The 22,898-nt window shown below is 42.6% G+C and overlaps 1 protein-coding gene across 4 annotated transcripts in view; it reads left to right on the forward strand.

Moving 5' to 3' along the window:
* The window catches only part of Creb5 (cAMP responsive element binding protein 5), a 402,319-nt gene that overhangs the window by 27,087 nt on the left and 352,334 nt on the right, over positions 1 to 22,898 (forward strand). The window contains exon 1 of one of the 4 annotated variants that reach the window (XM_058573159.1): positions 10,286 to 10,475. The exons of the other annotated variants lie outside the window; for them this stretch is intronic. The gene's annotated coding sequence lies outside the window, so the exon portion shown is untranslated. Of the gene's footprint in view, positions 1 to 10,285; positions 10,476 to 22,898 lie in introns of those variants that run through there. 4 annotated transcript variants of the gene reach the window in all.

The raw sequence follows: 22,898 nt of genomic DNA on the forward strand, positions 1-22,898 counted from the left end.
CTGAAGTTTAGAGTTTCCCTTAATAGGTAGATAACCTCAGAATACTCATGTTTTTTCATTTCCAATAGATATTCACAATGAAAGTTCTGATGTACACACTAAAAATGGGCAGGGGGTGGATGGGAATGAGGTCATTGACCCTGTTGGTGAGTTACTGTGGGGAGGGGGCAGTCAGGTCGCTGAGGATCCACCAGAGATCACAAATTCCCACCTTTATACCAAAAGTCCTTGGTTTTTCCTTACTTCTATATTTGTTTTTTTGTTTGACAAATTTTAATTAACTCATCTTCTTTTTAAATTAATGACATTTATCATCACCAATAAATAAGAAGTTGTGATAAACATGAGATGGCTGATGTTTCCATGCTGAATCCAAATAACTGTAGCCGAGACTAAAGAAAGTTGACATTCTGCTTGGCATGTGAAGCTTGTGTGTGTGTGTGTGTGTGTGTGACTGTTTAAATACATATCAAGCTTTTGGAAATACTGAAAATAGCACTGATCTCGGTTATTACTTTCACAGACTTCCTAGGAATCCGGAGACACCCAGGTGGGGAGCAACTGGATTTAGCAATTGCCATAAATTCCCTTCTACTTCTAACATTCTGTGATTTGTGAACACCATTAAAACTAATAAAAGTGAGTAGTTACAAATGTACTCCCAACAGCGAGTTTTGAAATCTAGGGCTAACATTTTGTAGGATGGGAAGAGAGGCAAGCAGATTCCCCGCCAAGATTTGGAGAGCAGGATGAGGATTGTGAATAGCTATACTTTGACATGTGCCACAGGTTTCCTTGATAAACAACCCAAAGTAGCAAAATTTACTTTGTTACCCTTTGTTATACAGACAAGCCTACCTATCTGTGATTAAAAAAACCAACAATAAGGTATAAAAACAGACCCTTCTTTTGATGCTTTTTCTCCACATCCTGAGTGGATCTGATGCCATCCTCTGGAGCCCAGCTCCACACTGCAGGCAGAAGGAGCTGAAAATCCAAAGCTAACTTTGTCAAACCTCTGCTGGGTCTCAATTGCCTATGGGATAAAATTCAACCTTCCTGGATTGATGTGCAATTTTTCAGAATGGGACCCTATCTATACCTGATTCCTCTTCATGTATACATCATGAAACTGCTAGAATGAATTTTTCATTACACTTGCAAACTGCCACCCCATTCATAAACCCCTGCCTTTGCATATGCTGCTGTGCTAACTGGAATATTCTCTCTGGTCATTAGATAAGTTCCTGTAATATCCAGTTAAGATAATCACACTTATTATGCATCAGACTTTTCATTGAATCTTTATATGGAGGTACCATTATCAGTCCCATTTGCAGAGAAGGAACCTGGCTCAGCGAGGTTGAATGGCTAAGTTCACATGGCCAGTAATCCTGGAGCCAGAATTAGAACCTAATTACTTCAGGACCCAGACTCCAGCCTTTATGCCATATCCTCCAAAAGCAGCTTTCCAAAGTGCCTCAAGTGGAGTCAGCTTCTCAAAGTGCTTCCAAAAGCATTTCTGAAATAGAATTTAGCAAGTTGCATTGTGACCTCTCTTTCTGTGTCTGTGTGATTTGTGAGTAATTTCAAGTATCATTCAGCTTGGCATGCCCAGGGCCCAGCAAAAGGCCTGCCACCTGATAAACAGATATTTCTTGAATGAGTGAATGAATAAGAGAGACAGTGAGCAAACACAGAAGCACTTGTCTGTACTTTGGTGGGTCATCTTTCCTTCTGTGACACGCTCCTGGGACACCAGTTGACAAACACTTCCTTCCAGTAGACTTTACCTGTCTCAGGGGTGCAAAACATTCCAACAGGAAAACTTAGAACTCTCAGCTGTCATCTCCACGTGACAGTAGATCATTGCCAAATCTTGCAAAGATGCCCATGAATTCTGCTGAGTATCCATGTAGCGCTCCAGTCCGACAACGTTGATTTATTTAAGTATAGGTTTGGTGCTCTCTGAAAGCTCACCATCTGCGTAAGTTGTGTTTACTTTAAGTACCAGTCAGCGTTTTCCTGATGAGTTATAGAAAAATGGTAGTTCAACTTAATTTTTAAGCGAGGCCTGTTTAAGAATAATTTGTTAATTACTAGTTGGTTGATTCCGCTTCCTTAAATTAAGGGCTTCGGTTAATATCACATGCTCATTGCCAGCTTGCTGGGATCCGCTGCAGGGGTATGCCCAGTTGTGTGATATATCGTAGCCCTGTTCTCCTAGGCCAGCCCCTGCCCCAGCTTTTAAATTCATCTTTAGCTAATTTCACAAGCCTGGAAAGTAACTTGATGGTTTACTAGCTTGAGGACTGCAAGTTGGAGGCTTAATTTAATAGCCACTTAGAAAACCATTTAGGCAGACATCAGATCTTATGCCTTCAGTCTGATGGGCCGCACAGAGGCATTTGATCAAGGCTACTGCTTGGAAATTCAGGAGGATTGAAGCCCACGATTTGGGCTGAAGGTGTTTCATCAACTGCACACGAGACAGGATCCAAACGGCAGTGGGAGGGCTTGGAGTCCAGTGTTTTTTTTGGCAAGAAAGGAGATATTTGGCAGCCTATTATTGGGGAGGCCCATGGAGACTGGCCATGGCTGGCAGAAGAGAGCACACTGGGGTTGGGTGCATTGGGATATGTAATGGCTCTGTAAATGTTTTGGTTTCAATAAAATCCCAAATGTATTTTATCAATGCATTTTCCCCTTAATTTTTAGACCCTTGTGTATTTCAAGGGAAATTTAGTCCATATGTTTTTGATTCATTTATACTTAACTCATCAAAATGTTGTTTTCTAAGAGTTATTTGATGTCCACGAAGACTTTAGAGTTTGATTTAAATCCCTTCCAAAGTGCTTTCTCCCCTCCTTTTTAAAAATAGAAAGCCATCTACTCTTGGCAAAACCTAAATGCACACACACCAAAAGTTTGCATTTGGTTGAAAAGCTCCAAGCCCGTAGGGCTGGTGAACTGAGCCAAATGCATTCTGCAGCTCCTGGTCATGTGTGAGCTGTTACTCAAAAGCACAGAGAGAGCTTTACCTTTCCACAGTCTCTGGTGGCTGTCCACATGGAAAGAAGCTTTAAGAAATAAAATGTCTGCCGTGTGCGAGATCTTTGATCTTGGGAAAACCACTTCACCTCACTTACCTTTGCTTTCCCATCTGTAAAGCTGGGCTCATGTTGATCTTGCCTAACTCCCTGAATTATTGACAAGATTGAAGAGCTATTGTGAGAGTACTTTGGGAAATACAAATACCATCACAACTCTTTCCTTGAGATTATTTTGCTTTGACTAAAATAATAAGCATCCAATAATAAAAATCCAATCCAATGTTTATCGTATGTCATGCATTTCATTAGACACTTTGCAAGTTACTGCAATGTTTAATCCTCAAGGTACTAGGCAAAGAGTAGATATTTGAATTTCTGCATTTTGGAAGATAAAACCCTGTGTAATTTGCCCAAGGTATTATAGTTGGTGGATAGGAAAACTGGAATATGAATCCTGTCCTCTATGGATTTTGGCTACTGAGTTGTAGAGTAGGTTGAAATCATATTAATCACTGTAATGCGACTCAACATTAGAGTTTATCTTGAGTCAGTTTCACTCTAACTGCATCTCTCTATATCATCGAGATCACTTAGTCATATTTTCTATTATATTTCTTATGGAGGAATGAGAATGCAATGCATCTTATAAACATATGCTGTTTGAATATATACAGATTAAAAGATTATTCATTACAGAGAACAGCAAAAGAAACTAATTTTAATTGAATACTTACTTTGGACCAGACACTGCAGAACTATTAATACGCTGTTTGTCATTTAGTACACTCAGCAATACTATGAGGTAGAGACTGTTATTGTCAGGACAGGTAAAGAGCTCAGATTTTTACCCTCCTTTCAAGCTCATGAGCCTGCCAGCTTCATGGATGCTGGCAGAAGATGAGAGACTCCTGGGTCAGAAACAAAGTTCTATGTTATACATGGTGAGTATCAGTGTCAGCTTCACATTCACATCAGTTTCTGTTCCTAGTTTCTATGAGGCTGGTGTGGAGTGGCCCAGGTCTATCTTGAGCACACAGTGAATTTGCATTGCAGCCAAGGCACTCTGAGCCTAGAAGTCATGCTGTCTTTTAATGTGGTAAGCAGTCTTGCCTGACCTTTGCTCCAGAGGGAGACATTATCTTTATTATACTGGACTTAAGTAAGCAAACCTGCCCTCTGCTCTGAAGGGACAGACTAAGTCTGTCTTCTAAGAGTACTACACAAGTATGTTTATAAAGATTCCAAAACAGAGGCCACCAGTGTGTCTAAGACAAACATAATGGTGATGGAGCCTTGGCAGATTGTGCTCCATTTTACAGACAGAGGATCTGGGCTGAGAGAGATGAAGTCATTCATTCATTCATTCATTCATTCATTCATTCCAGAAATATTTATTGAGCATATATGTGTTCAGGTCACACAGCTAATAATAGAAGAAATGGAGTCTCAGCTATTAACTTGTCCCCTTACCCTCCCAACCCCCTTACTTCCTTAGCCACCAACTCATCTTGTTTCCCAACCTAATGACTAATCATGTAAAACAGTAATCTACTTAAGATGATAATGACCCTTTGAGATAAGTGTTTCTCCAGCCATCAAGTTCTCTCTCTGCAGTTTGACCCAGTCCTAGATGCCCAAATTCTAGGAGGCGTTTGCCTGAGATGTGGACATGGTGCTGGTAGAACCTGATGACATCAGAATGGTGTGTTGAGGGACTCTTTAGCAGTACATGGAAGAGAGTGGTGCTAAGAGATTTGAAAGTTAGGTTAAACATGAATAATTTTGTTATGGGAAATTTAGTTTTTGTTATGGTTTAGATGTGGTGTCCCCCAAAAGCTCACATGTGAGACAATGCAAAAAGGTTTGGAGAAGAAATGATTAAGTTAACCTAACCAGTGAATTAATCCCTGATGGGCTTACCATAGTGGTAACTGGAGGCAGGTGGGGTGTGGCTGGAGGAAGTGGTTCATGGGGGCGTGGCTATGGGGCAGGTGGAGATCTCTCTGTGTGCTTCCCTCTGCCACACTCTTCCTCCAGGATGTTCAGCCTCACCTTGAGCCTTGAGGAGTGGAGTCTTCTGTCTATGGATTGAGACCTCTGAAACCATGAACCTCTAAATAAACTTTTCCTCCTCTATAGTTGTTCTGGTCAGGTCCTTTAGTCACAGCAGTGAAAAAGTTGACTAAAACAGTTTTGTAAGTTGGGCATCAGTGTCCATGCAAAATTCAGAAGAGTTTTTTTCCTGTTGCCTTTCCACCCATTTCACCTTTACTCATTTAAGCTTATATAATAGTACCATTAAATGGGGTTCTGAAGATTTTGGTGGTGCCCATGCTCACTTGGGGGCAGCCCCTTGCTATGTGCCTGAATCAGTCTGTTGTAAAACATTAAGTGATTATGAAGTTGAAATCTGGGATGTAGAGGAAGGTCTTGGCAGCAATATAACTAGAAACACCTTTTCCAAACAATGAGGCCTCTACCCCATAGAAAGGCCTCCCAAGCTGCCAGGAATCCTCTCTCAACACAGGCCCACTGGAGGCAGGTGGCTTGCCAGTTTTCCTGGGAAAATAATCCAGGTGGAGATGAGCTACTGAGGAGGGTTGGTGGCTAGAACATCTAACTTTGAACTGTGGGGAAGAAACACAGGGAAATTGAGCTGGTCAACCATCACTCCTGTCAACTAAGTCACTGCAAAAGTAAGCTTCTTCCACTGGCCTCTCTCCGTTAGAGGGGAAGATGTCTTTAAAAACAAAAACAAACAAACAAAAAATGAAGGAAGGCAGTCTGGCTGGATGTACTTACTTACCCCTGCCACTGAATACTTGGGTTAGGATAACACAGGGAGAGAGTCTGCCCTGCTGGCTTGCCCCCACCACACCACACACCTGAAGCTATTGGCCCTGTTTCCTGAGCTCATTTCAACTCCCCCTGATGCCAGAGAAAATCTAATTAGTAAAGAATTTGAAGAAAAGAATTTGAAAGAGAACTCTGTCACCCACAAACCACTGCACACTGGGGATGTGACTCCTCCAGGTGGGGCTATAACTGTCCATTCCTTCCTAGTCTTCAATGTTGCACAAGAAGTTTATACATACACTCTGCAACAGAGTTGCCTCTTACAGGGCAGGTGATTCTGGATGATCCTAGAGCCATTGATTTTGCAAAAGAGTTCTTTCTTCATGTGGGCTCTATCTAGCTGCTTATAGACTAAGCTGCTGAAAGAGGAAATTTCTTTGTGGCCCTTTACAGAGAAGTCAGGTGGAGAAAGTAAATAAGAATCTTAGGAGCAGTGTTTCACTTAATAGTGAAAGAGGGTCCTAATTCCAAGAGAATGACAGAATGATTGCTGCTAAGCTCAGGATGTCCAACCTGTTCCTGACATTGGTAAAACCACTGTGTTGAACAAAATCCAGATAAAACCCAACATACTATGTGTGGAGCGTTACCTCCATGATCCCTAGGTTCTGGTCCTTTCCCCAGTAGAAGCCCTTGCATCAGCCAGGGCATGTCTCCTGCTGTGAACTGTAAAAGATACCCATAGGCATGTGTGTCTCAAAGGAACCTTCCGGCAGACGTCTCTCCCTCCCGCTTTGTTTCTATGGATGGTGCCTCCCAGTGTGTCTGTGTGTTGGGTTGGTCTACTTGTCTCAGGTCCTCCCTCCCCTCGTCTCCAGCCCCAGGAAGCTGTGCACAGACTAGAGCATTTGGGGCTAACTTGGCAGCATTATGTGGCCGCTGTCAGCTTCCAAAACATGACACCAGTGAAAATATGAACCAAATGTTCCTCATATGCAAGGGTGTGAAGTCTTCTTCATCCTTCTCTCTGAGAGCAGACAGCAGGAAAGAAGTGGATGGTTTGGGGTTTCAGTCCTGATTCTGTCTCTTAATAGCTGAGTAACATCTTCCCAACCTGATTCTTGATAAAATTACAATCTTTTTGCCCCAGGTGCTGCTGGGATTAAACAAAGTCATTTGGTGAGTACCTGCGACATGCTAGGTAGTGTGTGTGAAAGTAGCTGTTCTCCTGAGCTATGAGCACCTGACAAGGCCATTTCTTATTCCTCCTGGGCCAGGCAGAGGGACCTGTCCATCTGGGCTTGTGTCTTGACTCTGTCCTTTGCTCACTCTGTGACTGTTATGGTTTGTCTGTGAGATGTCCCCCAAAAGCTCATATGTGAGACAATGCAAGAGGGTTCAGAGGGGAAATGATTGTGAGAGCTTTAACCCAATCAGTGGATTACTCCCTGATGGGATTAACTGAATGGTGACCGGAGGCAGGTGGGACGTGGCTGGAGAAAGTGGTTCATTGGGGGCGTGGCTGTAGGGTATATATTTTGTATCTAGAGAGTGGAGTCTCTCTCTCTGCTTCCTGATCATTCATGTGAGCTGTTTCCCTCAGCCATATTATCCCACCATGATGTTCAGCCTCACCTTGAGCCGCAAAGAATGGAGTTGGTTGTTGATGAACTGAGACCTTGAAAACCATGAGCCCCCCAAAATACTTTTCCTCCCCTAAAATTGTTCTGGTCAGATTTTTAGTCACAGCAGCAGAAAAGCTGACTAAAACAGTTATCTTGTTCTTTGTCTTTTTTTTTTTTTTCTGGTTCTTGGATCCTTTCTTTTTTTAATTGATTTTATTATTTTTTTTAAATACATGACAGCAGAATGCATTACAATTCTTATTACACATATAGAGCATAATTTTTCTTATCTTTGTATATAAAGTATGTTCATGCCAATTCATGCCTTCATACATGTACTTTTTTGTATTACAATTCTTATTAAACATATATAGCACCCAATTCGTGTCTTCATACATGTACTTTGGATGATCTTATTCTTTTAATAGCTACAAGTCTACAAAGGGAGAAATTTGGACCAACTCATTCAGTGTCATAGGGTATTGGTCTCTTTAACCCTTGGCTTCAGGGGAGCCTGACCTTGCTGATGCTTCACCTTGGTGGGGTGGAGGGAAGCTGGGAGAGGCAGTCCATTCTTCAGGTCTCTAGAACACAGATCCCACAGGAGTGCTGCTGGGGAGGGGTCTGGGTGGTGTTTGTCTGTGTGTATTTGGGGGTGGGGTGGCCATGGCTGGAGGAACAAGATAAAGAATGTGGTGACTCAAGGGTCTTTTATTTTACATGGCATTTCCAAAAGGGGGCCTCCAATGACATGATTATCCCTCATTCCTTGGCCATTTCAGGTAAACCTCAGGCTTCCCTTCTTCCCCCTGGCTTCTCCTTTGACTTGGAGCAGATGTTTATAAAGATTGGAATCTACTAAAGAAAGAGACAAGAAGCAGCAAGAAATTACTCGTGAGAGAACCATTGGGGGGGGAAGGTCATAAGCGTGGTTATATTTTTTTTATTGCTTCCAACTTTTTCTAGATCTGCTTTTTTTTTTTAAGATTTTTTTTTTTTTTTTTTTTTTTAGATTTCAGAAATCTCAGTTTGTTTGGCCCTGACAAGATACTCAGACTCGTGGTTCTCTGGGCTCTGCATTTCCCTTCTGGTCCCAGGATTCTGGGGTTGGTGGGCCAGAGCTGGTGGGTTTGTCCTCTGGAGGACTCCCCAGATACTGAAGTGAGTCTTTAACCTCCTAAATTCTTCCAAGGGCTTGGCTGGTCACCAGCTGTGACTTCAAGAATGTGGGGGCTCTAAATCCTATAGTCTCTGGAGGTTGTGCATTGAGCCCCAGGAAGGGGAATTGATAAGCTAGCAAGGTTTTAAGGATTTGAGGGCAAACCCAGGAACATGGGTCCTGGGACCAGGTGTTGTTGGAGCTGATTTAGTCTGATCTTTTTAATTTTATAAATGTGGAAACTAAGGCCCAGAGGAGTTCGATGTCCTTCTCATGGTCACACCACTAGGAGCAGGGTGATGGCTGGGGTATAGGCCTTGTGACATCTTCTCCTTCAGGGTTTTTTTGCATTATTCTCAGCTCATACAACCAGTCTTGACTCTGGTAAAAACGAGACTCTCCTCTTACCCAGGTCTGAACCACTTCTCACCACTCATATCTTTTTTTTTTTAAATGGCATTTTCCTGTTCTGCATTTTGGCCAAGTCTCTTCTTCTTTCCTTCTCTTCTTCCTTATCATAGGTGTGCAGAGGGGTGAAGTACATCACATGCAAAAATGTCTTAGTTAAAAATCATCTCTTCCTGTGACCACTCACCACCAGAGGTGATCTTTTCTAAATTGTTCTTTTTTGGGGGGTGGGGGGAGGGTAGAGTCTGGAAGCTACTGTTCAATTTCAGATAATATGCTTAAACTGTTTATCATCTTTTTACATTTTGGGGTCTCATTGCTAAGATGTAGATGTGGTTTGTCCCCACCCAAACTCATGTTGAAACTTTCTTCCCCGTGTGATGGTATTGAAAGGAAGGGGACTAAGAAGAGATGGGGCCTGCCAGAAAGCGCCTGGCTCATGACTGCCTTGGGAATTCATGTTGGTCTCATGGAGTGGAGTGGTTAGGTCTTGCAGGACTGGATTGCTTGCCCTGGGTGTGGATTTTTGCAAAGCAAGTTTGGCTTTCCTTCTTGCTTCCTTGCTCCCCATGTGATCGCTCTCTGTCCTGAGGTCCTTGCCAGAAGCCAATGTTGTTGCCATGCTCTTGGACCTCCAGAACTGTGAGCTAAATAAACTTTTACTTTGTAAAGTACCTGGTCTCCATTATTTTGTTATAGCAACACAAAATGGACTAAGATACTCGTTGACTTTAAATCCTGTTGCTTAAGATGGAGCCCTCAGACCTCCTAGGATAATCTCCTTGTCCCTGTTCCCACATACCTGCTTCTGACAACTCCCTGGCCACTTTCATACTGCTCAGGTGCTCTGCCTTCACATTTTGTCTCACATCTATAACTAGGTTTTCTGTGTTTTTTGTTGACTCTAATAGTTGGAAACTAGTAAATAGCATTTGTACTAGAACTATGTAATTGTTGTTTGGCCAAATACTGTGTTAGGATCCTTCTCTAAGGGACCTGATGTCATCACTGGGGGGCCTCTTAAAGAGGAATACTCCTAACATCAAGGTCAAATTGAAGAACTTTCAAAAAACTTCATTGGGGGGCTGGAGATGTGGCTCAAGTGGTAGCACGCTTGCCTGGCATGCGTGAGGCACTGGGTTCAATCCTCAGCACCACATAAAAATAAATGAGTGAAATAAAGATATTGTGTTTAACTACAACTAAAAAACAAATATTTTTTTTTTAAAAAACTTCATTGATTGCTTAAAATCATTTGACCAAGGTTGATAACTATCAGTTTCTCCTAAAACAGTCCCTGTCAGCCTTCCCTCTAACTTTTTTTCTGCCTCTTTCTCTGTCTCCTTTGCACCCTTCACTTCACAGAGAAAACAAGCATTGTTGCTATTTTCTTAGACTTTGGGGCTGCCTGAACTGAAAGATCTGGATTGTGAGGTGAGTTGAGTCAATGATGGGATTGAATCTTTGGACTTCCTTTGGACTGCAGGAATGAAATTATACATTCCTTATAAGAAGAAGAGGAGCTGTTATTTTGGAGAATAAATTGATATTGATGATAAGTTTTAATTTTGTCTTTATTTTTTTTTGGTCTATTCTTCCCAAAAGATGATGTTAGTTTAATAGAAGTCATTTGTTTGATGGAGCCTGTTGGGATTTATAATAATGATTCAAATGCCTTCTGTTGGACCAAGATAATAAAGAGCACAAGAGTATTTATAATATGCAAGCTGGGTTTTAAATCAATTAGTGGGTATCTGAGTGCCTTATATAATATGTCACTGGAAACAGCAACTGAAGGAAGAGCGCAGAAAATCTTAAACATTATCTCAGTTCAAAAGCGTGATACCTGCTGTTCTAAATTGCCATTCTGATTCTTGATTTGTATATCAAGTGAAATATTGAAGAACATAATTTACCAAGCTTGCAATTTCTCATGCTGGAGAAAATATGCAATTAGGAAATGCCCAGCATAGATTCAGGAAAGGGTATTCTAAGCAACTCAGAAGGCTGAATGTTAAACCATAATTTTCTGCAGATAATGTATCCACTTGGCTAGATGCTCCACCTCGTCACAGCTTTGCACAACTTCCTCTCTCTCTTCAAATGTGGATTTTGAACAGGCAAAGAGAAACATGGGGTATAGAAGATGAACACTGTCTTTCTAAATTTTTTAAAAAAAATTATTAATTTTTTAATTCATACATTATAGTATGAATTATATTATAGTTACACAAGATATTGGGGTTCATTTTCATGTAATTGTACAAGCATGGACTCGAATTTAGTCCCAAATACTTCCCCTTTCCCTTCCTCCCTCCCTCCCTCCCCCATCCTATTCCCATTCCTCTCTTTTACTAATCTTTCTTCTATTTATTCATAGTTATTTTTTAAAGTGAGTGCATTATAGATATACACAAAGGTGAATTTCATTGTGGTATATTTGTACATGTACATAGAATAGTTTGGGTCAATTCCATGCTACCTGTCTTCCTTTGTCCTGCACTTCCTCTTTTCCCCTTCCTCTACCACACTCATCCCCCCACCACCTTTTTATCCTTATTTTTCTCTAGCTTTTGAATATGAGAGTAAATATTCAACCCTTGACTTTCTGGGTCTGGCTTATTTCACATGGTGGATGTTCTTCAATTCCATCCATTGATCAGCAAATGCCATAAAGAAATGGTAATTTGCTTTCTGATGTAATGGGGTGTTTGGAGTCATTGATGATGCAGGGGATGTGTCTCCCTATGGCGTTATAAAGTTGGGAGTAGAGGAACCTCTGCTATGTGGCAAGTATGATTTACAAGTCTGTAAGGTTTCCCAGGTTCGTCAGGGTAAATTAAGCTCTTCATACCTCTAGTCAAGGTGATGTGGCAAAAAATGTTGATTTTTCTGGTATGCTCCTAGCACTGGCTGTGACCTGGAAAACTTCAGAGGGGTTTGTGGTGTGAGTATGGAGTGGGTATGGGTGCAGAAAGGGAAGCAGAAGTAAACATCCTTATTGAGGGTGGGGTCTGCAGTGCCCCTAGTGGATAGGAACTCTCCCTGAATTTGTGTATTCATTACAATAACTTTATTGGAAAGTGGCGATTCTACATTGTGGCTGGTATTTAACATTTCTCAGACCCAAAGTTACACCAGTTGTGTTGGGCTTGCTGTAGGTCTTTCTGTGGTTTGGGCGTAAACAAGTAAGGTCCAGGCTGTTCCAATCTTTTATAATTGATCTGGATTCTAGCCACTTTTCTGGGATGCCCTCTGTCCTTTTGCCAAAACATGCCTGTATGTGTGTGTGTGCATGTGTATTCCCCTCTCCTCTGGAAAACTAGCCCTGGGCAAATCTAGTTTGTGGAGCTGTAACTTCAAAACAGCATGATCTGAGTCTGTCTAGGTGCTGCATAGCGTATGTGTATGTGTGTGTGTGTGTGTGTGCGTGTGTGTACACACACATTCATGCATACATATGTGCTGTGGATGTGCAGTGGAGGTGAGACAAGTTTGCTCAGAGTTTTGTATGCAGAGTATGTCAGTCTACAGAGTATGTGGGTGCCCCTCTATAGAGAGTATTACTAACTTGATGTTTCCATCCTGGGGTTCTGGAAACCTGATGTAAATATGGGCTCCTTGTCATATTTCTTGAGGATCCCTGAACTCAAATTCTTGAATAAGCTCCACAGGGTTTCCCAAATAGAAGATGTATTTTAAAGTCTATGCACAGATAGTGCATGTATATTTATAGCAGCCTGAGTGGTACGAAGGTGTCCCTGCTGTGTGGTTCTGCTCTTAGTTTCCAGCTCCTAAGGGCAAGGAAAACAAGTTCCTGACCTGATTCTGTTCTCTCCCACATCATCTGCTGGTCCACTTCTGAGCCTCCCCAGCCCAGCTCAGATAGGTGATTCTGTCATGAATGTGGACCTCACTGCGGAACCTCAGCTCTCTGCCTACAGTGGCTCAAAGTGATGTTTCCCAAACTAGGTCTTCCTGTTCTCTGGCCTCATCAGATTTAAATGAGCCTTCTTTATGACAAATAGTTGATAAAAATGGTTATGATTTTGTAACAAATTTTACAGATTGAAATACTATCCTACGCACATAATTGAAAGAAGCCCTAAATATAATAAAGAAATAAAAGGAATGTAATTTAAATAAAATGATGTATTCAGTCAGCCTTCTGTACCTACCAGTTGTGTGTCTGCAGGTTCCATCAACTGCAGATAGAAAATATTTGGGAAAAAATTTGCATCTGTACCGAACACATATGGATATTTTTTTCCTCCTCATTCTCCCCTAAATGATATGGCAAACAACTATTTATACATGATTTACATTGTTTAAGTACAGTAAGAAATCTAGAGATGATTTCAAGTATCTGAGAGGAAGTGCATAGCTTCCATGCAAATATTGCACCATTTTACATAAGGGACTTGAGCATATCTATAGAGGCTCCTAAAACCAATCCTCTGCATATTGAGGAATACTGAATGCATATCAGTCAGAATCCTGAAAAGAAACAGCACAGTCAAAATTGTTTAGCCAAAAGTACTTGAGTGAAGGTAAGAGCAGGGTTTTGGAACCAACCAAGGATAGGAAGGGTCCCAGGCATGAGCTCACATCACCCCTAGGCCTGTTTGAACACAAGGGTGTTTTGAACACAAGCACTGAGATACTGTGAGTGTCGACCTGACGACCAGAATGGCTGTAAGTAATTAACAGGAGGGTCGTGTATACAGCATGGATGGACTAAACAGAGAGTATAATTCACATCCCACAAGGGATAGAGTGGATATCAAGAGATTTCATTGTGCTACCCAGAATGATTCATGATTTAAAATTTAATGAATTATTGACTTCTAGAATTTTTCATTGAACATTTTCAGACCGTGGTTAACTGTGGGTAACCAAACTGTGGAAAGAAAAATCAAAGATAAGGGGGAATAACTGTATTTCAGTTTACAAATGCTGGGTACTACTATGTTGGAAGATTAAATGAAGAATGAAGTTCTTGTATTTTAGTTGAAGATCACCCCATGAATATGGGAAGTTGGCAGTTACAAATGTGTAGTCCCATATGGATTCCTTGTGTCAGCAACTCTAAACTTTCCCAAATTATGAACAACTCTCAGGAAAGTTCCAAATTAAACCAAATGTAATCTTCTCTTAATTTCCAGGTTGCATTTCTGAATATTTCAGTGCATATTAAAATCATGCAAAATGTGTTTTAATTTATACATATAACATTGAGTTAGCTTCTCATGTAATTTTTCTCCTACATGAATGAACGACAGTTGAGAATTGGTGGGTGGATGTTGGACAAGTATCTGTTGAGTGGGAATGTATTGTCTATGACAAGATAATTGGCATCCGTGGTCTCACCCACTGAATGCCCATAGTACCTTCCAGTCATGCTAAAAAATGAAGCACCGCAACCACTTTGCACCTGCCCTCAGGTTTGGGCCTGCTGTGCCTTAGACTTCAGATGCTCTAGTTATGGCTGGTGACATTGAGCATCTCCAGTGGAATTGCTAGAGGTGTGATTCCTCCAGTGCAGTTGTGGTAAAACAAAAGAAAATCTCTGTGTATTAAAATGTTTTCTGCTCTGCCTTATTGGGGCCAAAGGGGTTTTATAAAGCTTCTTGCTGAAAGCGGATCAGATCTTGAGTCGATTGCTCTTTGAAAGAGACTCTCCTCTATCTCTTATTTCTGTTAAGCTTCCTCTCTCCTAATGTGTTTCCCTCCAGCACATCCTCCTTTAAAATTAGTGGCAGCTGTCATTAAAATGACCCAAGCATGGTCACTGGGTGTCAGATTGGCCTGAACATGAGCTCCAGGGACCCTGTGGTGACAGTGGGCAGAGGCTGATTCCCTGCCGCTCCTCCATGCTGCCAGCACTCTGTTCTCCCAGGACTTCTCTTTTCCAGGTTTCCCTCTCCTCCTTGGTGGCCAGATTGTCCCCTAGTGCTACCTTAGAGTATCTGTGGACACCACAGATACTGGGACAGATGGCCAGTTATGTCATGATGGGATCTACCTCTGCCTCCGCCTTCCCTTCCCTTCCACTGTGCTTGTTTGTGGGTGGAGACAGCTATTGGAGCTAAGGAATACCCTTGTCCCAGGTCACCAGATCCCACTGGGATGCATATTATTCCTAAGGATGCTATAAGCCCATATAGTGCCTTTCCAAAGAATTGTAGTACCAGTATGCAAATGGCATTTCATATATGAATAAGTTGATGTGCCACCTCCAAGGGATCTTTATAACTTGGGAGACCTAGATTATTGTTTTAGTCAGCTTTTTCACTGCTGTTACTAAAAGATTGAACCAGAACGATTTTAGGGGAGGGAAAGTTTTTTGGGGCTCACAGTTTCAAAGGTCTCAGTCAGTAGGCAGCCGGCTCCATTCCTCAGGGTTCAAGGTGAGGCAGAACAACATGATGGAAAGTATGGTGAAGGGAAGCAGCTCACATGATGATCAGAAAACAGAGACACCCACCACTCTCCAGATACAAAATATATACCCCAAAGTCACGGCCCCAGGCACCCAACTTCTCTAGCCACACCCTACCCATCTTTAGTTACCTCTTAGTTAATCCCATCAGAGGATTAATTCACTAATCAGGTTTAGACTCTCATAACCTGATCATTTCTCCTCTAAACCTTCTTGCTTTGCCTCACACATGAACTTTGGGGGACACCGCATATCCAAACCATAACACTTATTATAGTGGAATGCATTTTGACCTGGGGCTGCTGAGCCATGGAGGACAGAGTGTAGTTGTCCCCACTTCCACAGGGATACCAAAGTTTTTGGTGAACTTACAGTGACCTCAGCATGCCATCTCACTTGTCCTCAGGTACTTCCCCTGTAACTGCAGACTGGGATCTGACCATCTCCCCAAGGTACATTAATACAGGACCCCTACCAACTTCAGTTCTTTAAGTCACATAGTGAGCAGAGGTTTTCAGCATATCATTTGACGAAAGAAGCAGGATGAGGCTAAAGTCACACATAAAACCTGCTTCAAGTACTCAGCCAAGGCTTGCTCTTGAGGCACTGAAATAGTTCACTTACCAGTAGATATATGTCAATTCCCAGGCATATTTTGCAATGTTTAACGCATAGAACCTTCTGGGCTAAATTCCAGGACCTGTGAGATGGGCCAGGTAGAAACAGCATATTACTTACCGGAGCCAGACACACAGAAAAGCGCATTGTGATTTGGGAGTGGAACAACAGGTGGGAAGAGGGGATCAGAAATTTCCTTTTGGTAGCATTTGAATCAAGTCTTGAAGTAACAAGATTTTAATAAATATAGAAGGGAGAAAGGGCACTGCTGACTAGTAAAAGAAAAATACGATTTGTAAATTAAATGCCAAAGGTGTGTGGTGGGCTATAGTCAGAACAATCCCTGCTAAGTAAAGCTTTCATTGAAATTGTGGCAAAAGAGTCAGGATGCCAGGTATGTAGGAATGTGCATTGCAGCCTGGCAGGGGTTAGAAGGCAGAGCTGCATTACAGAGTGCCTTGACTTTCCTGATAAGTAGTGAAGAGTATGCTTTGGGGCTTTAATGCTTCAGATGGGGACTGAGAGGGAGGTAAAATAGCAACACCAGGATTTTAAGAAGATCACCTTGGGCACAATGTGAAGGAGGGATTGGCTAGATGAGCAGCCAGGAAGGGGGATTGTTAGCAGCCTACTGTCAGGGCTTTGGCAAGATGATCAGGCTGAAGGTGTGTACATATGTCTGTTACAGGTGGGAGCCATGTGCAATTTATACTCCTCCATGATGATGGAGACTGATACCTCTGTTTCTCCTTTCTTCTTATTATAAAGGGTGTTGATGACCTGGCCAACTCTAACTCCTTTAGTCTCACCAAGGTCAGGCCACAGAGGAGACCACCCTATTTTCCCTGTGTTCTCACTGGTGTTGGGGAAGAGAAAGCACTATAATCTGTTAGAGTGAAATCATACACGGACTCTAGATCATTCTTCGGCAGGCTGCTGACTTAATTTTCCTAAGCTATAGCTAGAGTTTACATCCTCATCTCAAGAAGAAAAAAAATGTTCCCTCTAAAGCATGTACTAAAGAGAAAGGCTGAGAGGATTGATTTTTTTCCCCCAAAGAATCCATAAATATTTACATAAGTGCAAGTTACAAATCTGTGGCTTTGAGATTATCGAATTTCACTGCTTTTACACTCGTGGCATATAAATTTCCAGCAGGCATTTGCTGGTTGTGAATGTTCAGTCTTTGGAGAATTGTCTCCTATTTTGTTTCCTTTGCTTTCGGAAAACAAATCTGTCTTGTGCTGTTTTGAATGGGCTTGCTCCTCCTTATGGTTTGGTCACTGGCAGCCTTGTGACAATGGTTCTTAGCTGAGGGGGTTCATGGTGATGGACTGCCTGCTCAGAGGGCACTAATGCCCCAGTCAAAAGACTTTTTTTAAGGACTTTTTTTAAACACAATCATTCTCTCCAGAAGGGAGCCCTAATTGGGTGTAGTTCCAAGGTCTTTGTGGAGTTCTTAGGTAAATGGAAAAACCTCTTTAAAGATTGTGTCCTTTTAGCACAAAAGCAGGTAAGCAGATCTTCCTTAAATATGGGTGTTGCATGTGCCCTTGCACATGGGGTATATGGCCAGACCTCACCTGTTCTTTTCTTGCCTTAATGTTATAGATCTGTGCTTAGATGCTTATATTAGTCAGTTTTCATCACTATAATGAAATACTTGACACAGGCTACTTATGAAGAAGAGAATTATTTAGCTCACATTTTGGGAGATGAAAGGGCATGGTACTGGTGTCAGCCCAGTTCTTTGCCATGTCACATCATGGCAGCTAGCAATGGTGGGCATGCATTTGGGAGCAAGCAAATCAGGAGCAGAGAGAGAGACTGGGTCCCACAACCCCTTCCAAGGGCAAGGTCCCAGTGACCTAAGGGCCTCCCATTAGGCTCCATCTTCCAAAAGTTCTACCACTGTCCAGGAACAAGCACCACCCTGCATACCAAGCCTCAATCAGAAAGGACTCTTGAAGGACATTCAAGCTACATGCAACCCAGACAGAACTATAGCTGGTCAGGCTATAGTTCAAACAATTGCTGCTAAGTAAAGCTTTCATTGAAATGGTGAATTTTGCCATTGGTAGATTTTGGACTCATCTGCTAATCTCAGGGACCTAAATCTATTGTATATGTTAAATATCTAAAATAAACATAGGGACAAGGTCTTCTCTTGTGGCAGGCAGTAAATACACATTTGTGGATATAGGGTGTTGCTGATCTAAAAGTACCTCTCATCTATCTGTCTTCTGCCAAAATAATTTGAACATCTGTTTTTAAATTTGAGGAGATGCTATATAAAAAAGGAAAGAAATAAATTTAATATTTCTGACAGTGAACAATGCCAGGGATTGGATGTTAAATTGATAGGCTTGGGTATATAAAATTCATTAGGAAAAGTTTGTAAAAGACTGGCTTTCAGAGAAACAGAGGAGCCATTTCTGTTTTCTCCTGGGACTCAGCTCGTTTTGTCCTTGCCACTTGCAGAGGTAGGGCTGGTGGCTGGTGGGCTTAGAGCTAGGTTTGTCTCCAGCCTCATAACAGAATCTCAAGGCAGCCTGGTAGAATAAAGGTTTACCTTGGCACTGTGGTCTTAATGGTCACAGTCCTGTCCAGAGATATGCACTGAATGTTCGATGTGAGGGGTGGAGAGTGAAGGGGATGGGTAATTTCCCATCAGATTTCTTGCCATAGGGTAGGACTCCAGGTCTGGAGAGGGAGTTGGAAAAACACAGCATGACCCTAGCACCCCTAATTGGGATCTGTCTGACTGATTGGGTAACTAGAACGGATAATCAGGAATAGGTACCAAGACAGAAACCTGGAGCAGAATCCTAGAGTTGGAGACAGGCTTGGTTTGGGGTCTTGTGGGAAGGCTGAGGCTGTGTCTTATATATATTATAGCTTCCAGTGTTTAGCAAGATATTTGACAATGTAGTGAATATATGTTGAGTAAGCGAATTGGGAGGGTTGCAGTAGGAATGGTAGGAAGGTATCAGTTGACATGAATCTGATACCTTCACGGGTAGGAAAAGACTGCATCCATAGCGGGATCTTGGGGTTTCTCTACAGGCCACGTGGTTTGGTGAAATGAAACATGGGCTATTATTTCAGACAGACCTAGGTTTGAATCCCAGTCTTGCAAACTAACTGTGTGATCATGGCCAATGACTTCACCTCTCTGAGCCCAACTTAAGTCACCAGTAAAATATGGATGAGATTGCATTCTTGGAAGGGGAAGGGATGTTGTGGGAATTAAATGCACGAATATAAATTAAATACCTAGGTGGTGCCTGAGACGCAGTGGGCCATGGGAGTGGCCATTCTCCAAGGAAGAATAGTGAAGGGGAGAAGCATTGGCTTTGAAAGCCTTGCTGTGGGCTGTGCTGACCCTCTTGGGCTCAGCCATCATTGCTCCCTGAGGGATGTGATGGTTGCTGATGTAATGGGCCGGGTCGATGTCGTGCAGATCTGATGACAGGACACCCACACCCTGTCACTCTCCCTGCCAAGATGGAATGCAGCCGTCAGAGCTCTGCTCCTCGCCCCACACCCTCCACATTAACGCCCCAGTGGAACTGGGCCCCGTTCTCATCCTCTGGGAAAAGTCAACATGAGCGCCTCGTGGCCGTCACGTTCTCAGCGAGGGATGTGCATCCTCCCAGCTGGCATTCAGCCGCTGCTGCTCATCCCACGCCTCTCGCCCTTTGTTCGGTTATCCAGGGTTCCTGTCTCAGCAGACAGAGCTTGTGTTTGCATGCTGACAGTCCTTTCTCCTGCTTTGGCAGAGTGGGAGAGCACTGAGGATAAGACCTAGCAAAGGGGACTTTTTTCCTATTGCAGAAATCCTCTCCCTGCAAGAAAAGTGAGACTAGCTGTAGGATCAGAGACATGTAGTGCTGGTCTTTCTTCACCAGGTCCTAGGGCTCAAGGGGTGGCTTTAGGTTCTGGAATCTTATCATTAAGGGTTGCTTTAAATCCCCTTCTCTATTTTCCCCTCTCCCACACCCCCTTCCCTCTGTTTTCTTCCAAGGGAGGCAGAGGGCAGGCATGGGTACACATTTATGGATGGGCTGATTGGCATGTTCTATTGAGAACATGACCTGGGTGTGCTGGTGGGATGGTGGGATGAACAGTGGGAAACATGTGGTCCAATGTGTCTGGATTTGTGCCAGCTTAGTGACATTACTCTTCGGGGGCCTGTTGTCATTCATTCATGTTTTCTAGGTGCTTAGTATATTCACTACACTGAACACATGCTATCTAAATGTGAATATTATCTCATTTAATCCTTGCTATTCTCTTAAAGGGTGGTCATTACTCCCTTTTTACAGATGAGGATAATGAGGCTCAGAGAAGTAAATAGGTGCACAAATAGGACTTTGAAACTAATGCTTTTCATGCCACCTCAGTTCCTGTCCTACGATGGCATCTTCCATTGCTGTTGCTCACACAAACCTCACTGCCTGCTAATTTCAGTGGCCCACTGTAATCAGGTGACATCTGGTCTCTCTAGACCATGGTTTGTCTTGTCTGCTTCACAGAATTGCTTTGAGGAAGAGGAGTTTTGGAAAGAATTACATGTTTCACAAATGTAAGAAAATCATATCAAATAGAATTAAGTTTAGAAGCAGGAAATGAAATTTTGTAGGAAGAGTAGAAACAGAAATTAGAAAGAAGTCAAGAGAGAGGTAATGGAAAATATTTATCTATAAACAGGCTTATCGTATCTGATTGCTTCACATGTGCTACTTTATTTAAACTTCAGAGAAGCCCAACAAAGCACACATTGGTAGTATCATTTCCCTTACATTACAGATGAGGAAACTGAGGTACCAAGAGGTGCAGTACATGCACATGCCTGGCAAACGGCAGAGCTGGAAGTGAACCTGTCATTTTAATTCTGATTATATGAGGTGTTGCCTTCTAAGGACTTTCAGTGGGGAGGAGAAAGCATCATGGAAAGCCAAGAGAGGGGCTCCTAACTCATTTTTCAGGTGAGATGTCTTATCAAGATGGTGACAGCTGAGATGTTTTCTAAAAGACAAAAGAACTGGCAATAAATAAGACAGGAGGATTCAGGGCATCATGAGGAATGACCTTGTCAGAGATTTCACACTTTACCTGAGAGGGCAATGAAGGATGGCAGGCAGGGGTGGCGGTGAAGTCCATGGCCAGCCTTGAGTGTCATCAGTGTCCCTGTGGCAGCCCTGGAGGCCCTGTGGCAGGACCAGGTATAAGATGGTTGGATGGGTGAATGCCTTGGAGTCCTGCAGACCCAACTGTCAGGACTAGAGGACCATGACTTTGCCTGCCTGAGTCTTGATTTCCTTGTTTCACAAAGAATAATGGCCATACTCTCCTGATAGGGTTGTGGCCAAGATGAAGTGAAATCTGTTTGTCACAGTAAGTGCTTCCTAAAGGTGGGCTCTCGGCTGTCCTGTCCAGTGTGGGCAGCTGAACTAAGGTCACTCGTGTGAATTTGTGATGACTCAGAATAAAACACAGACACAATTTACCCTTACAAAAGCTTCAGGACGGCTTTCCTTGGCTCTTGGCCTTAAGCGCTCCAAAAGGGAGAGCAAGAGAAAGTCATGAGAGGCTGACGAGAGAGAGGGAAGCACATTGGGGGGACACTGTTCTTAGAAAGTTCTATCCATAAAAGGGCAGAAGGGGAGCAGGTAAGAGTAACTGAACCCCAGTGGGTACGCCTACACCTGAAGACCCACCTTGCTATCTGAGCTGGGACAGCGCCCAAGTCACTATGAAATGTAGTGATTGGTCGGAGCCTCCTGCTTCAGAACTGGAAGGCGTGGTCATTCAGAGCAGTAGAGTAGGGAGCAGCTCCCCACAGCTCTCCATATGGGGAGCTGCTCTCGAATGCAGCTAAACTGAGGGTGGCTTAATCCACTTTCTGTCTCTGTGGATTTGCTCATTCTGGAGATTTCATGTCACTGGGATCACGTAAGAGCCTGTTGGTAGTCATTGAGAAAAGGGGACAGATTTAAGAGGAGTAGAATTGAGAGGATATACCACTGTCCATGTGTGGGAGGTGGTGGGGGCAGCATTTGGGAGGGGGAGGAGCCACAGAAAAAGAAGAAGAAAGGAGAGGGTGTCAAAGAGATGTAGACCCTCTAAAAATACTCAGTGTTAGCACAATTCTAATCATAGGAGACACTGTACAAAGAAAAACAAGAAGAAAGACTTAGGGTTCCATGAGCCAAAGATCCTCATGAGCGTTCAGCAAATAAATGTTCATGGTGCGTGTAATATGTCCCTATTACACACACAACTGCAAGGTGAGGGCTTCTGCTTCCTGCATTTTGGGGGGTATTTTTTTCTAGCATTTGTGCTTGTTACACAATGACACTCTAAGTTTAGAGGAGGCATGGATGAGAGTTATTTTTCTGCATAAGAGCCTATTGGTAGTTACAATTTTCCATTAACTCATCATGACTAGAGTCTAGAAATGAGGGTGTGATTTTTTTGAGTAATGAAATATGTATGTTTGATGTGAACTGATGGCTGACGTATGTGAGGCCATACCTCTAGGATTTTCTGTGACAGCTACAATTTCATGTCCTCATAACACTTTCCTAACAGATGGTTTGTAAAATAGCTTAATGAATGTGATTGGGTGTGTAGACTTTGTAATTTAAATAAATGAAAAAGTGGAAAACTCCCATGTTGGAATGTGTCCTGATTTTGTTTCAGAAGAGACGGGCTTTATAGCCTTAGAGAATTTAACATGTAAACCCGCTATCATTTTTTTTCAAAATGGGGTAAAATTTAGGAAACCAGCT

Source organism: Marmota monax, unplaced genomic scaffold (assembly GCF_021218885.2).
Source record: "Marmota monax isolate L192 unplaced genomic scaffold, Marmota_monax_Labrador192_F-V1.1 WCK01_AAM20220418_F8-fsc00133, whole genome shotgun sequence".
NCBI lineage: Eukaryota > Metazoa > Chordata > Mammalia > Rodentia > Sciuridae > Marmota > Marmota monax.